The sequence below is a fragment of the Anguilla rostrata genome, chromosome 4 (assembly GCF_018555375.3).
Source record: "Anguilla rostrata isolate EN2019 chromosome 4, ASM1855537v3, whole genome shotgun sequence".
Classification (NCBI taxonomy): Eukaryota; Metazoa; Chordata; class Actinopteri; order Anguilliformes; family Anguillidae; genus Anguilla; species Anguilla rostrata.
In genome coordinates this window covers 14,313,141-14,328,011 of record NC_057936.1, presented here as the reverse complement: position 1 = coordinate 14,328,011, position 14,871 = coordinate 14,313,141, and the positions used below count along the sequence as shown (strand labels likewise).

Genomic DNA, 14,871 nt, shown 5'->3' with positions numbered 1-14,871 from the left:
ATTTCAGTAGGTCCGATAAAACAAATGCGGTCTTCGATTGCAGGCCCTCGCCCCAGTGATTTAGCCTCGACCGCTAATGTAAAGTGTGTGCTAGCGTGCCTCTTTGACAAAGCTATAAGCAATGCCCATGGGGATGAGGGTAGAAATAAGTGAAGATAAAGCCTAGTAGCCTATCTCATGCAAACAGGAAAATGGCTGTTTACTTTCTTCCCCACATCAGAGTAGATGATGCAGACCAGTGTTGGGAAATTGGTGCTTTATCAAACCCCGGCCATCTAACGATAAGAAGCAATGCACATTAAGATAAAATATCGATGCTGGATGAATTCAGTCCTTCATTCATTAAAAGCTTTAAGGAAATGTTTTTTATTTAATCTTTTAATACATTTTGTTATGAAAATGATAAATGAGCCTCAGGTCAACCCATTCATAATGACAGACCTAGGCTATATGGTTGATAATGATGAGGTTTGTGAATTCTTAGGACTATGAATCATTCTTTGTCTTGAGGTCAACTCCCAGTTTGTGTTTTGCTTTTGAAGCTGAAACAACTCCTTTGGAAAACCCATTCATAATAGGCTACTAATTTCCTTATAGCTCCAAAGCATTGACGTGCTATAATAGTGCCATTTATCCTATTTTATCCAAGTGCTATTTTCCTGTTATCTACTAAGGGGTTAACATTTTAAATTATTATTTGTTTTTTTAACTTATTTTGTCATTCATTTTGACAGAAGTATTTTTCCCAGCATGCAATTCCAGTGTTTCAACTGCCATTGGAATCCACAAACTGCTGTCCAGAGTTGTTATGCAGCACAGTCTCATTGTAGTAATAATAAATATAACTACAAAATTTAGCCGTTTTTCTTGTTTACAGAATCCATAATGGCAAACTGAAACCGCACCGTTGCATTTCTAAGATTGAAGCAGGCTGACACTTTTTTGATGTTCAAATTCCCATATCAAACTATGATTTCAGAAGAATCGTTTCTGTAATAAAACTAAGCATAATTAAGTGGATCACTCAACATCCCTATAGCATGGAGTTGCTGCTCATGTTTAGTAACTGTCAGTGTTACTGACTGCCACACGCTATTCCTTGAAATGTGCCTGGGGAATAGATTTTTCCCCACACGCATTTGCACGTTAGTACAATGTTCCAGTGGAAAACGAAACTTGGCTATCTCCGCTTCTTGATTTTTTTTGTGTCCTCACCTTTAGCAGGGAAATGAAGACATGCAAAATTAGCTTTGCATGGATGTTCATGAGTGGGCTATAAATAACTTCTCATTGCACAGATAAAGGCTGTAAGAGAGTACTTCTGGTCTTCCTGGAGAAGCATGATAGTCCGTTCTGCTTAAACTGCCGCCATTTGTAATTCTTTACGTACAGGTAGTGTATGCAGTGTAATGGCAGATCTTCTGCAGTACTGAAGATTTTACTTGTATTCCGTGAGTCACTTTGGATCAAAGCACATGACTCAAGCTGTCCATAGTCAAAAGTTTGCAGGAGACGAAATTGACACCGAGCTAGATTTTGGGATGTCAGAATACTCTAACTGGGAATATTTTAATTGTTGTGAGCTTGTCCACAGGTCTCTCTCTCCCCACACAAGGGACAAGTGAAGGCTTTTAATTTAAAAGTAAAACTGGCTCACAATCATGCAGGATAGAAAGGAAATTTGAAGCGGATTAAAATTATTATTTTTTTTTTAATACGGTGCTGTAGCTGAATGTACACCATGGGCTAATTGACACTATCGTATGAATAGGGGCGGGGAGGGATTCTCTAAGCGTGTTCTATATGGGACTCACCTTGTCCCCTTTTTCTTTGAAGGATTGAGGAAGGCATGCGGCACAGTTTCTCTTCCCCCCCCCCCCCCCTCCCTCCCTCCACCGAGGGAAGACCTTAAAACCAGCAGGCCTATTTTGAGCGCGCTCAGTGTGGTCGAGGGGCGGTCAGCGCTCCGCTTTCAGACATGCTCCGACACGGCGAGCGGGACCCAGGGAAAGAATGTGAAAGCTGAACCGCCGGGCACGCCAGACCACAGCGGACAGACAGCGGTTTATTTACCGTGGGGAGGGAAGGCCTTCTCACCGGCCCGGTCAGCGAGACCTTGCTGATTCGAGGCAGGCCGTAGGTCACGGTACAGGGAAAACCAAATCCGGCAGAGTGGTTCTGATGGTGGGAGGCATTGCGTTTCGAAGACTTGAGAGAGCCCGTGTCCGACGTTCGTCGGTGTGTGGTGCCCTCTTGGCTTTTACCACTCTTCAAACCAGGAAACAGGCATGCAAAGCAGAATTAGAATTTATAGCCCCGGCCGTTATCTGTGGCTTTCTCTGCCAGGTCTCCTCCGGTTGTTCGTAGTTCTCCTCTGAATTCATCTGCTTCTAAATTTTTATTTCTGCTCAATTTAAATGACAATAAGTCGCGAAGCGCAGCCGCGGTAAGGGGAAGTTTGAGCAGATTAAGCTACCCCGAATAGCCCGTGTCTAACTGTCACCTTCACATTGCGAAGTAGCAGTTTCCCTTTTCATTCCGCCACGGTATTAGACGGGGTAGTGTTGCGAGAAGCTTAAACAGACTCCCACTTGCTGTTTAATGAAGAGGTCACCCCTCTCAGTATCACTTCATTCAATAAGGTCTGCCCACAAAATCCTAGAGTCAGCAATCAAATTATCTTCGTGTTTTCTTTAGAGCACTAAACACCCTTTTTTTATAGCCTGCGCGTCAGTGGGCAAGAATTAGGCTATAGCCTTCAGGATATTAAGAATGAGATGCCTTTCGAGAGTCCGGGACAAGAATACTCAGGACAAGTTTTTTTTGGTTTTTTGTCTCTGCCTGAGACACTCTGTATAGGTGTAACATTCCAAATGATTTCAGTCCCTGAAACCCTGCCGTAACGTTCTAGCCAAGTTTGCCGAAGATCCGGCCGCTGTCGGCTGTCGCGTCAGCCTCGTTCTGGGCCTACTTCCCTTCTGGAGGGTTTCTTCTCGCTCGCCCGGTTCGGCGGTCACGCCAAAAGCATTATTTGCAGTCATGTTCCGGAACGTTCCAGAAATGTTTCTCGGTGAGGGAGCTTCAGGGAAGCGTCAGGACCCGCGACGTGAGACGGCTAACGCGGTTCGGCGTCCGACCGGTTTTGGAAACGCGACGCGCGTCGCGGCTGAAACCCGAGCGCCCGGGGTCTGCCGCCGTCACCAGAAGCGCATAACTCAGGCGGCCTCTTGTCACCGAGTCGCCGAGGGGGGTGGGGGGTGGGGGGGCAGCTCGATGACGGAAGGGCTTCTCGGTCAGAGGTGTGTAATGGATACGGGTTTTTAATGCGGGCAGCTTTTCCTCAAGGCCTTCCAGTGCACAATGCTGGAGAAATGTTATTTCTGTTATGCACCTTATCTCATTCCTGGGCCGTATCTTATTGAAACAGTACACTAGAGTACAGCGCTCTCATCTTAAAACCACCGCCGGGCCATTCCTTCGCAGTGCCTGAGCTTTTATCTGTTCTGAAACTGGAGACCATATCTCCCTGGACCCTTTCTTCAAAAAATCGAGAGGAGTGATTGGTTCTCCCAGGGACTGTAGCAGACCTCCAGAGCAGACTCTCAGGATTCAGCATGCTGCCTGATGCAGAGAAGTGTCGTGTATTGAGGGAGCTTACCCAGTACGGCCTGTACTACCAGAGGTAGTACAAAGTGTTTCCTGTTTTCCTCCATTCCAACTTCAAATAATGTCATTTCCTGGCACTGACAGAGGAGCACATTGGCCATTCAAAAGGAACCTCATTAAATATATTAACGCTTATGCATGGATATTACTGATCCTTGATGCTGTAGCAGTCAAATGCAGACATACCTGTTAGTGTCGATCACAGAATTACAGTTGTCCGGAACCCAAAGTTTGGAACTGAAAACTGTTATTTTCTCTATGATTTTTACCCATGTTATTTTTACCAAAATTTTTGATTTCCTTAACTAACACTGACAGAACACAAGAACGGTGGATTCTGAAGCAACAAGCTTAGAGCATGCTTTGTATGCAAAAACAGCATTAACTACACTAGGGTTCAAGAGATGCCGCCTGATATGTAACAGCTGATTGGAAAAAATAATAGGATTCTAGAATTAAGCATGTGGTGTTTTTTGTTTTATTATTTTTAGTAGCGCTGTGTCCTTTTGTTTAGTAGCTACCAACGAGCTTCAGCCTCGGTGCTAACAGTGGCAGCCTGTCACTAAATTTAAGAAAAGTAGCATTTAGGCCAATGATTGCGCAACAGACTCTATTTTAGATGCGTTATTCAACAGGGTATTCCAACCCCACAGGAAAAATAAAAATAAAAGATCGGTCCGTTTTTCTCCTCGCGTCAAAGCCTCTGCAGTGAGCTTCAGAGGCCCTCGCTGGTAATGTGAGCTCATCTACCACTGAAGTCACACCTACCCATCTCACGAACGAGGGTGTCTGTGACAGTTTCATTGCGCTAGGCTATGTCACGCCACGAAGCGACGCAGAAATTCTGCCCGGTTTTGAGCGATCTCAGGCTGGCTACTTGACGCCAGCAGTCACCTCTAATGTCAGTCAGAAAAGGAAAGACTAGCGCCTATTGCGCTCCACGATTCGTTGTCATGGCAACCAACCGTGGCAAGTGTTCTGTTTTGGGGATGTGGACTTACGGAATATGAAATGTATGTTCACATTATTTGCAGGATATACAATTTACCTCAGTCCAGGTGCATGTAAGTTACTGAAGTAAACGGATAATACAATCTATCCTCAAATAGTGGAAAAGCAGTTTTCATGGTGTACGAGTCATGGAGGTATTACAGTGATATAAAAATTCTGAATGTAGGCTTCACCTTGGAAAAGAGACATCTTAAACACAGAAGACCTGAAAATATGATAAGTATGTTGGCGTTATAGCCTACTTCAAAGCACATACTGGGTATGTATGCTTATGAAACATAGCCTTCAATTATGTCTGCTTATATTCATTTTTCTGAAGTAGGGTTAAATGTATATTTCTACACATTTGCTATTAAAATAGTGTTGCAGTGTAAAAAAAAGTCTATCCCTAGTGTGGTGTAGCATGTTTCTCCTTGAGCAAGGCATTTAGCCTACTCTGAGCTGATTCTGACTCCAGCAGTGTGAATATATAATATAGGCTGAAGAATACAAGCTAAGAAATGTGTGGCAGATAGGAGTTTCCCTTTCACTGGATAGGCTAATTCAAAAGCAAGTGGCAAATCATAACTATCGATGCAAAATGTGTTGATTTTAATTAATATGTTAGTTGTTCTTTTTTATTTTAATTTTTTTTATTTTTAAAGGCACGTTCTCTTTCGTGTATGTCGCATTGGTTCTTTGGTGTGTTTCGGTCGTTTGTCCCATAGCCAGTGAAGCAGCCCGTCTCCTCCCCCTCCCATCTGTCCAGGCAGCAGTGGTGTCCTGTTGCCGGGCCCATCTGACATGGCCTACCGTAAGCCCCGATGTCCAGCTAGGGCGAGCGCCCACGCTCACTGGTCAGGGGCATTCCTGCTCCTTCCCCCCTCCCAATTCCCAGAGTCCCGGCGCTCTGGCTCCGGTTCGCGCCTCCGCCGAGAGGAGCTCCTGTTCGGCTCGTCCTCCCTCCTGCTGTTCCCCAGCAACCGGCAAAAACCGGGGAGAGCGGCGGGTGAAAGGTTTTGACCGCATTTTAGGTTTAACAGCATCGTAACTGAAGCCATCTTTTTTACGTCGTGTCTGACTTGGCCTAATTGTTAGTTGCCTGTAGTGCATTCGTGCCGTTGATTGATTGATGCCATTGATGCCGTGATGTTCTCACTGGAGGGCGCGCTGTAGTTTGATGCAGTATCGTTACCCTGCCCCCTTCTCTTAATGGGACACATTTTTAACGATCGCTTGTTTGTCCCACATGACTGTGTCACTATTTCCAATATGTCACCAGCTTGCATGTTGTCCTGTGTACTGTGGAGTGCGTGGACCGACACTGCTCTACACACACACACATGGATGAGACATGATCATTCGCAATATTTAGCCACGCCCACTGCATAAATCGTGAACACCAGTCTCTTGTAGAGTTTGATCCTCATCCTCCTCTTCTTTGACCTCCTCAACGGTCCAAAGACAGTCCTACTGAACAGTGCAGCGCCATTGTAATGCGGTGCGTCAATAGGCCGAGCATGAAAGTGGCATCGATCTGACCCAGGGCCAAGCGAGCCAACGTGTCTTTGTGCACCATGTCAAAGGGCGGCCATTTTATGAAAGCATTTCATTCATCCAGGGCTCGTAGCGTTAAGGAGAATTTCACACAGCTTAAAACATTGACCCAGTCTGAGTAAATGCATTGATTTCGTTCTGTTGTTGCTACACTGGAGGAAATTTCATTATTGCAATAGATGCGCGATTGTCATTGCGAAGGAAAGTACGGATTTGATTCAGAATGTCTCATTTCATGTAATATTGCGAAGCAGAAGCACCCATAGCAGTGACAGTGACAGTGACACTGTGACTCTGATATACTATAGCAGTTTGCAGAATACTAAATCCAGTCCTTTGTCTACCGCCATTCAAGTGTTGCCAATGTAGTTAAAGTTTAATATCCCAACAGCAGTTTAGATAAACAGTAAACTCCACCTAATGATGTAATCGTTTTTTTTTTTTTCTTTCTGGAAACCACCGACACGTGCACGCTTATTTGGAGAAACAATCACATTTCTCAAACGTTATGTAGATTCAAGTCTGGAAAAATCCCTGAAATTTATGAACAGTTCGGGGCCTGATTTCCAGCTGCGTTCGTTTTGAGGGGATGGCCTTTGTATCGTGTGCAGGGGCCAAGTTCAAACTGCGGCTTTTTGAAGAAAAGGCAAGAGCAACTCCAAAACGGCTGCATTTCCTTGCAGTGTGGGCGTGTCAAACTGCTATGTCGTTTTGAGTGGCTGAGGCCAAGGTGCAATTTATAACACGAAGGGTGAATGCACTTAAATAGCAGTGCTTCTTTTACAATGGCCATTTCAAGGACGTTCCTAAGTCCATGACCTGTTTTTCAAATTGCTTAATTTTTCATCCTGCATTTCGGTAAAGCAGTGACTTTAATGGCGCTGTACGAACGTAGCCAATTGTCAGTGTGCAGTGGTGGATCTGGAACGGATAAATCCCTATAGATAATATTCTCTGTGTCTCGCAATCCCTTCGCCACAGATTCAGCATCCTGCAGCTCTGCATAGTATCAGTAATGTTGGAAGGAGAGATCCCACGCACGTGTTTTGTGAGGCTGGTTTCACCACTCATCTTCAAGAGCCAACAGCTGAGAAGACTCCACAGTTCAAGAGATCTGAATCTAAAGAACAGATTTGAAGATTCATCCCTATGAAAGCTCCCATCAGCCGAGAATACGCAGCAAAATGTTCAGTGTTAAATCAACTCTTACAGAGTACATATGGTCCCAACTGGACTCATATATACTCAGTTAAGAGTTGAACACTGGGCAGTTTACTGTGTAGGAAAAATCCGATAACTGTAGAAGGCCACCGACTTGCCAAACTCCCGTTGTTAAACGAAGGCAGATTGCTTTTTGGAGAAGGTCAGATGGCCCTGATATCTGTCACTCTGCTAGGCCCGTTAAGCTGACTGCACAGTGCGCTGACCAAAAGGCCGGGTTACATTAAAGCCTGTCTGAGAATGGCCTGTTGATGGATCGTTGGTAAGCAGCGCATATGTATTCAGGCCGGAAAAACGCCGCGGCGTCCCCGGAATTAATCGCGGCGCGGCCGGCCGAGCTCGCCCCCCTCCGTAGGGTTCGGTGTCGCAGGAAGGAGCCCGCGCGAGCGCTTCGCAGCCTTTATATGGCCGCGCGTCCGCTTCGCAACGTCGCGCCCCGTGAGCTTCAGCTCGCGGCCTCACGCGGCGAGGTAGAACAAACAAACGCAGCCGCTGGACGGATTCCAGGCTGGAGTTTAGCGGGGTGGAGATGGCGATCGCGGAAGGCGGCTGCGAGGAGAAGCCCGAGCCGCGGCCCGAGCGCAGGTTGCGGGCAGCGTGCTCGTTCGGGAGAAGAAAAGACGACGCGTGTCTGAGAGAGAGAAAAGGTTGCACGTTGGCCTCCCCTGTTCTTTTATGTTTATCTTCAGCATTGCTTATTTCAGGAAATAATATAATCCCCAGCTTAGTTGCAGACTTCCAGGCACTGATATAGATCATTGCTGAGTATTTTTACTTTACCATCCACATATACACATATAATACCTTGTTTGGAGGTATGTCGCCAGTCCAGGAGGGCTAATTGAGAAGGAGAAATGAAAGTTTGCCTTTTTAATTGGTTCTCATTCTAGCTAAACATTCTATAATAGGGGCATCTGCTGTAGTGTGTAAAACCAAAGCAATGTCCCTGCTTACATTACGTGGGTTTGTTTGACTGGCAGCAAACCGGTGAGCGTGTCACAGTTGACCAACTGCAGGATCGTGCGCGGGCATTCTGTCAGTCACACGGGAGCCCCGCCCCCTTTCCCCCCTCTCTTAATTCGGTGCCATCTGTTATTGTAACGAAGAGATTTGCAGATCTCAGCCCTTTTCATAGGTGTAGCCAATCTCCACCTTGTCCCGCGACCGATTGACGGTTGATTTGGCCCCTGTCCGCTGGTTGCCGGGCCGGCGCCGACGAATCGATCGGCGGATTAAGCCGTCAGGCGGCGCGCGTCTCGGGTTTGATAGCGGCTCGTCGCCTGACGCCATTGGCCCCCGCTGGAGCTACAGGGTGACAGATGGGCGGGAGCTGTTCGCGTGTGCCGATCTGCCGCTCGGACGGCCCGGACGCGGTTTAGCCCAGGCCGCGCAGAGCCGCCTCCCTCCTTTCGGCGCGGGGGCGCCGCCCACGGCCGCGCCGGAAACGGAAACGGCTCCGCGGTTTGTGCCCTCCGACGGCCTCCACCACGCAGCCCGACGCCCAAAACTCGGCCGTCGTGACAACGCGGTTGCGCAACCCATCGCCAAGGAAACGACGGCCTGTCGCAATGCGCACCGTGTGTTCGGCGAGCCTTTTACCGTTACGGCTCAATGCCGCGTCGCGACTGTTTACGCCTCGTGCTCGTCTTTGTCAAAGGCTTTAGAGAAACATTGCCTTATGATAATGTGTGCGCCATAAAGTGCTGTCAGTGTTCAGAACAGCACAAGCGCAGCTCTTATGAACTTCCTCCATAAACTACCCCTCGGAACATCTGCTGTGACTCTATATTGTTAAGGAAGAACAAAGGGAAGCACAATGCAGGATGTAATGCAAGAAGTATGCACACTGGTATTGTAGGTTTCTTTTTTTTTTTTGGGTGGGGTGAGGAGGGGGGAAGTGCAATTTTCAGCTGAAAGTGGAGGAACGCCGTCGCCGTCTGGCTGGAGATGAACAGCCAGAGTTCGCGTTCGCCACGCTCTGCGGCGCTTGATGAACCACGCGTCAGTTTCGAATTTGTTACAGTGGAAAAAGGATGCCGTTTTCATTACAATGGGGGGGGGTGGGGGGTGGAAAGTCTATTCTGGTTATTTGATCAGTTGTAAAATTGATTTTGAGTCATTGTAAATGCTGTTGCGCCCCCCCTCCCCTCCCCTCCTCTCCCTAACCTCAATACCATCTACGGCCGTCGTTGTGCTCATCTCTGAGTTGCTGCTCGATGGAAAACGAGCGATGGAAACAAAGCAGCCGCCAGCCGCTGGTTGCGCGCGGCGACGCACGCGGAGGGCCCGTCTTCGCGTTTGCCTGTTTCCGTTTGACCTCCCTTCCTGGTAGGCGAGTGCGCGCCCTCTGCCGATCTGATGCAAAGTCAGAGAGGCGCGGCCGCCCCGCTGGCAGCGCTGGCTGGTATACATGGCTGGTATAAGCTGTGCAGGGAGGTCACGGGTCAAATAACGCACGGCCAATCGATACGCTAGCGCTGCTGATCATAATTCACAAAGAACGCGGAGGAAGCGGTCGTGATTTATTATTATTGTCTGCTGAGTGTCTCGAATGTCTCTCTGAGCCCCCGCCTCGTCCTTGCGGTCTCGGCCGCGGCGACCTCTGCACGGGACCCTCGCAGGCGACGCGCGTCTCGTCGGCCCTTCTTTTCGCGCCGTCGTATTTTTGGAACCAATGAGAGAACCGTGCTCTCCGCTCCCCTTGTCTCCAGCCTGCTGCAGGTCTGAGCGGTAGCACAGACGCTCGCGCGTGGAAACTTCCCCTTCTGTTTTGTTCAAAGCCACTTCCTGTTGAGCTGTGGAGGCCTGCGCCCGCTATGTAATTTTGCGTTTCACTCAGCTCTTCTGTGAGAACTCCTGTGTACTTGACACGCGCTAACGTTTTAATACGCTGTGTCAGAAGCGAGCTTGGGGAAATAATATTTCTTGGATCGGTGCCATGATAAATAGCTGTTTTGAATGCTCAGGATTCCGTTTTACAAAATATCTGTACCCTGTGCCACGTGAGACAGTTTTGCATTTCTCTGTTGAGGGGCAGGCTGGAAAGGGTCAGGCTCCTTTGATATCTGCATTAGCTGGACGTTGGCGGTGTGTGGAATAGCCATGACAATCTGTTTAGTTTAGATTTTGGTGTTGCTGGATTGTGTGAATGGCAAGCTTGGGCTGCCATAGAACACACTGGCCTCACTGTCATCGTCACCAATAACGAGTAAGGGACACCTGTGGTAGAACTACTCTGAAGCAGTCATGTGGTTCTGGTGATAAACTATTCACACTGTTTACCACAAAATGGTGTCAGTTTTTACCATGAAGAAATTTTATTGGTTAGTAAATGAGAGTGAGCTTAGACATCCATGACTGTGACGCAGAAAGTCTGTCGGTCGGTCTATTCGATAAGCTTATCATCAACATAGCATAGCATAACATAGCATAATGATGAGAACAGGCCATTCAGCCCAACGATGCTTGCCATTTTCCTGACTAAATTGCTCCGATTACCTACAGGCTAGATAGCATCTAAATCCGTATCAAGCCTGGTGTTGAATTTCTCCCTGTTCAGCACAGTGAGAAGACCCTGCCGTAGCCAGGCATCACAGCGAGCATCGTTAGCGTAGCCGCGCTCAGCCTGTGGCAGGCGGATAATAAGCTGTCAGGACGCTTTGCGCAGGATGGAGGCGTCATTGGCTAAGACTCAAGACTCATCTCCCATCTCCCAGTATCATCGGGAAACTAGACTTCTGGCAGAGAGATCCACAGGACCCACAACGGTTTTGTTTTTTTAGCCCCGTGTAAAGCCAGTGAATAATTCAGGCGTTGCGTAGAGGTTTTTCTCCGGAAGAGGACCTCGCCAGACTGATTCCAGAAACATTATTCCCCTCTGCGGAGCCTTAATTGATGATTAACACGGACCGCATTAATGCGTGTAAACGCTCGGCCCGTGTTTTCAGGTTCTGACCGGTTCCAGATGACCGGGCTGAGGAGCGCTTCTCTACAGCCGAAGCGGTGTGACCTGAATTTTAAACCGCGCCCTTTCCTGTGATGCAGCCACCGTTTCGCAGGCCTGCGTGGTTTCTTCACTCGTGACCTCGTGAGCCCAAAGCATCCCTTTTTTGGTTAATTGTTAATTTGAGCTAATCGCCCCGGCAGTATAAACAGAGACCTTTATCCCCACAATGAGCCCAGCGACTCGGTTCTCTTTCTCTCAAGAAGAAAACACCGTTAGGCTTTTACACAATTAAATAAAGTCACAGTGGCTGAATGCAATATTAATTAGTCAACTATAGCCTTTATAGGCATATTTATTTTTTGCTTAGGCAACCAACCGGGGTTTTATTAAACGGTTGGCTTGGCTTCCACAAACGTCCACACTCGTTTCTAAAATTCTAACTGTTTCTTTACCGGTCGCGATGACTTCATTTTATCTAATCAGTTGCTGGTATGCACTAGCTCGTAGTGTCATTAGTAACTTGCATTTTACTTTGTACAAGGAAGTGACACGGTCTTATAATCACTGTGGGCATGCAGCCAATCGCGCTTCTCCTTGCCGCTCGCCATCCTCTACCTCGATTTGATGAAAGCATAGTGGCAATTCTTTTCTGAAATCTGATGAGGTACTTGCGCTTGATGTAATTCTGCTCATGTGTACAAAGCTATGAAAGGCAGCCAAGAACTGAGTACATTCGTTTGTTATCTCCAAACAAAACTGCTGCGCTCCGTCTGCTTTATTCCGGTGTAAATCAGATGCTGAGGTCACACTGAAACTCCTTTTGATTGGTAAGTGCAGCGGTATTATGTCAGCAGATAGGCCTGTCTGGCTTTTGGATGCATTTGCTACAAACAGGAAATGAATAGTGCAAGGCTGTGTGTCACTTATCAATGAATCAGTAATATTATGTTTCAGTTTATTAAAGCAAGGCTGCATGGACACGCTTTTTTTAAAAAGTTGGTTGAACTTTGAAGGGTCAGTAGCAACTGATTGCTTGCCTGGAAAATATACAGTCAAGCCAATATTTCTTGCAATGTTGGTGCCTGTTTTACTTGCACTGCAGGCTAAAGGTATTCGGCTGTCTGTGGTTTTAAAAAAACACAAGGTGGATAAGGTTTCACTCAGTTTAATTACCCCTTCACCTCCCTCCCACCCTCCCTTGTTTTGTTTTTAACCACAGATGGCCTAATACATTTGGCCTGTACTGTATACGGTATGCTTGTGGTTGGATAAACGTAATGATTCCTCAGAAGAACCTGTACATATTGGATTCAAACTGCGGCCCGGATTGCGAACACAAGTGCCCAGACCGAAATGCGAGAAATGGGGCCTGACAGAAATTCAGATAATGCCCATGAAGCACTCCCAACATGATTAAATCACCGCGTCGCAGGGTGTTCCCTGTGGAGAAAAAGTGCTGCTTGGAATACGGTTCGCTGCACCGAGGCACTTCATCAATGCCGCATTAATACATTCAGCTTGGATCAAAAACCTCAGAGGTTTCCTCAGAGGTATTTGCAATACAAGTAAATTAATGTATTTACAACATGGTGACATTTGCAAAAATACAGTAAATAATTTGCAGAGGAAGTGATAAGGTACTCGTCAAGTCAAGTTGTGATCTTGGGAATTCTTCAAATCCATTGCGGGTGTTTAGCAGACGTTCTTATCCAGAGCGACTTACACAGCTTTTACATAGCATTTACATAGCATCCATTTGTACAGCTGGATATAGGCCTATGCTGAAGCAAAGCAGGTTAAGCACCTTGCTCAAGGGTACAACGGCAGTGCCCCCGGGACACGAACCCGTGATCTTTTTGGTTCCCAGGCCATCATACTACACTGCCGCCCACATCCAGCGAGGGGCGGGGAGCTGGCAGCCGGCCAATAGGAGCCGGCGATGTACGGCCGGCGCGAAGCGTCGCCGACGTGCTCGACTGCATGATTTTTATTTATTTAACTCTTTCTTTTTTCCAGACGCTGACCCCGGCGGGAAGACTGCGCGACCTCGGCCGTCTGCCAGGCTGGGCCCTCCCCCCTCCCCTGAGACCTGAACATCTCACCTGCCGGTGAGTGTTGACCCAGCTGTGGCCGTGCTCTGTCGTCACCCAACCCAACCCCCCCACCCCCCCACCCCCCCCAATCCTGCATGGCTCCGGGCCTGAACGCCAACATGCTCTGTCTGTTTGTGTCACACGGCTGGCTCACCGGCCAGTTAAACCCTCTAAGACCCTGGATTACAAAGGTACATTTCGGAAATCCGCGGCGTGGCATCGTATCTGTACTTTACTCCATTTGGCAACGTGCAGTGGTAGGTCACATACTCTAGGCTACTTCCTCAGACCTGAGGGTTACGTCATCTCATTTTGTTGCGGCTCCTAACAGTTCTGAAAGCCAGAATACATTTCTGTGAAACAGTTATAACGGTTATGTCACAGTCGTGTGCTCCTTTCGAACATTTGAATACAGGAGAGCACTAATGCTGGGAGGTTTTTTTCTGTGTTTACTGAGAGGAAAGCAGTTATTTTTTTATGCAACACTGACTTGTGTGTTATGCCATTTTCTTCTTTTTAAATGGCTGCTCTACTGATGACTTCTTGGAGTGACAAAACCTTGAGTCACAGGGAGATTGTAAAAATGTCATTATGGTTTATTGCAATCAAGGAAATGAGGTTACTATTGTGCTCAAGGGTAAAAAAAAAAAGACATCTGACTTCCAAAGCGTCAGATGGTAGAGGGATGGAATCCATGTGCAGCGCTGACTCCTCAGAGGTGAAGCCATCTTTCTCCCTCTGTCGCACATACACACACACACACACACACAGAGTGGAGATTAATGGCTTTACACTCAGAAAATATGTAGACAATCAGAAGCCCCTTTTAAAGTGGAGACAGTCTCATGATGCGTATGCGTATGTGTGACATAGTAAGTACTTTGATTCATGACACTACATGCCTTTTTAAGCAGACAAAGTTGACAGTTTGTATGATTCATTAATTCATCGATTGCAATTTAATGCAGTCAGCTAGAGATTTTGTCTCCTTTCAGTCAACATAGAAACAGTGTGTTTGCTTCGAGGGGTGGCAATATTGGTTTAATTGGATCTATTTGCCATAACCAAGGCTTTTAATTTTTTTTTACTGGCAACAACAAATAGTACCGAATCTGCGCCATAGCAAACAATGTTGAGTTTAGTTCTAGGCTGTGGCCAACTGTGTCCTGTCTCAGCCACTTCCCAGTTATAGTCAGGTACTGACATACTCTGGAATCAATTCCACAGCTATTAGCCATACCCTGTGCTTGTCCCAGTGGACATGTGTCCCTCTGACTTTCTCATTTGTAATGGCTCAAGCAAATGTTGGCCATTCTTGTTTAGCGCTTACATGGAAGACGGTAACCTGCTGCTGGAAGTGGTGTTGGGAGGCCAGTAGGGGGCGGTCTTCGTTGCTGT

The 14,871-nt window shown here is 47.2% G+C and overlaps 1 protein-coding gene across 2 annotated transcripts in view; it reads left to right on the top strand.

The window, feature by feature from the left end:
- The window catches only part of LOC135252582 (CYFIP-related Rac1 interactor B), a 63,627-nt gene that overhangs the window by 14,007 nt on the left and 34,749 nt on the right, over positions 1-14,871 (top strand). For both annotated transcript variants that reach the window (XM_064330826.1, XM_064330825.1), the window contains exon 2: positions 13,397-13,488. The gene's annotated coding sequence lies outside the window, so the exon portion shown is untranslated. The remainder of the gene's footprint in view (positions 1-13,396; positions 13,489-14,871) is intronic.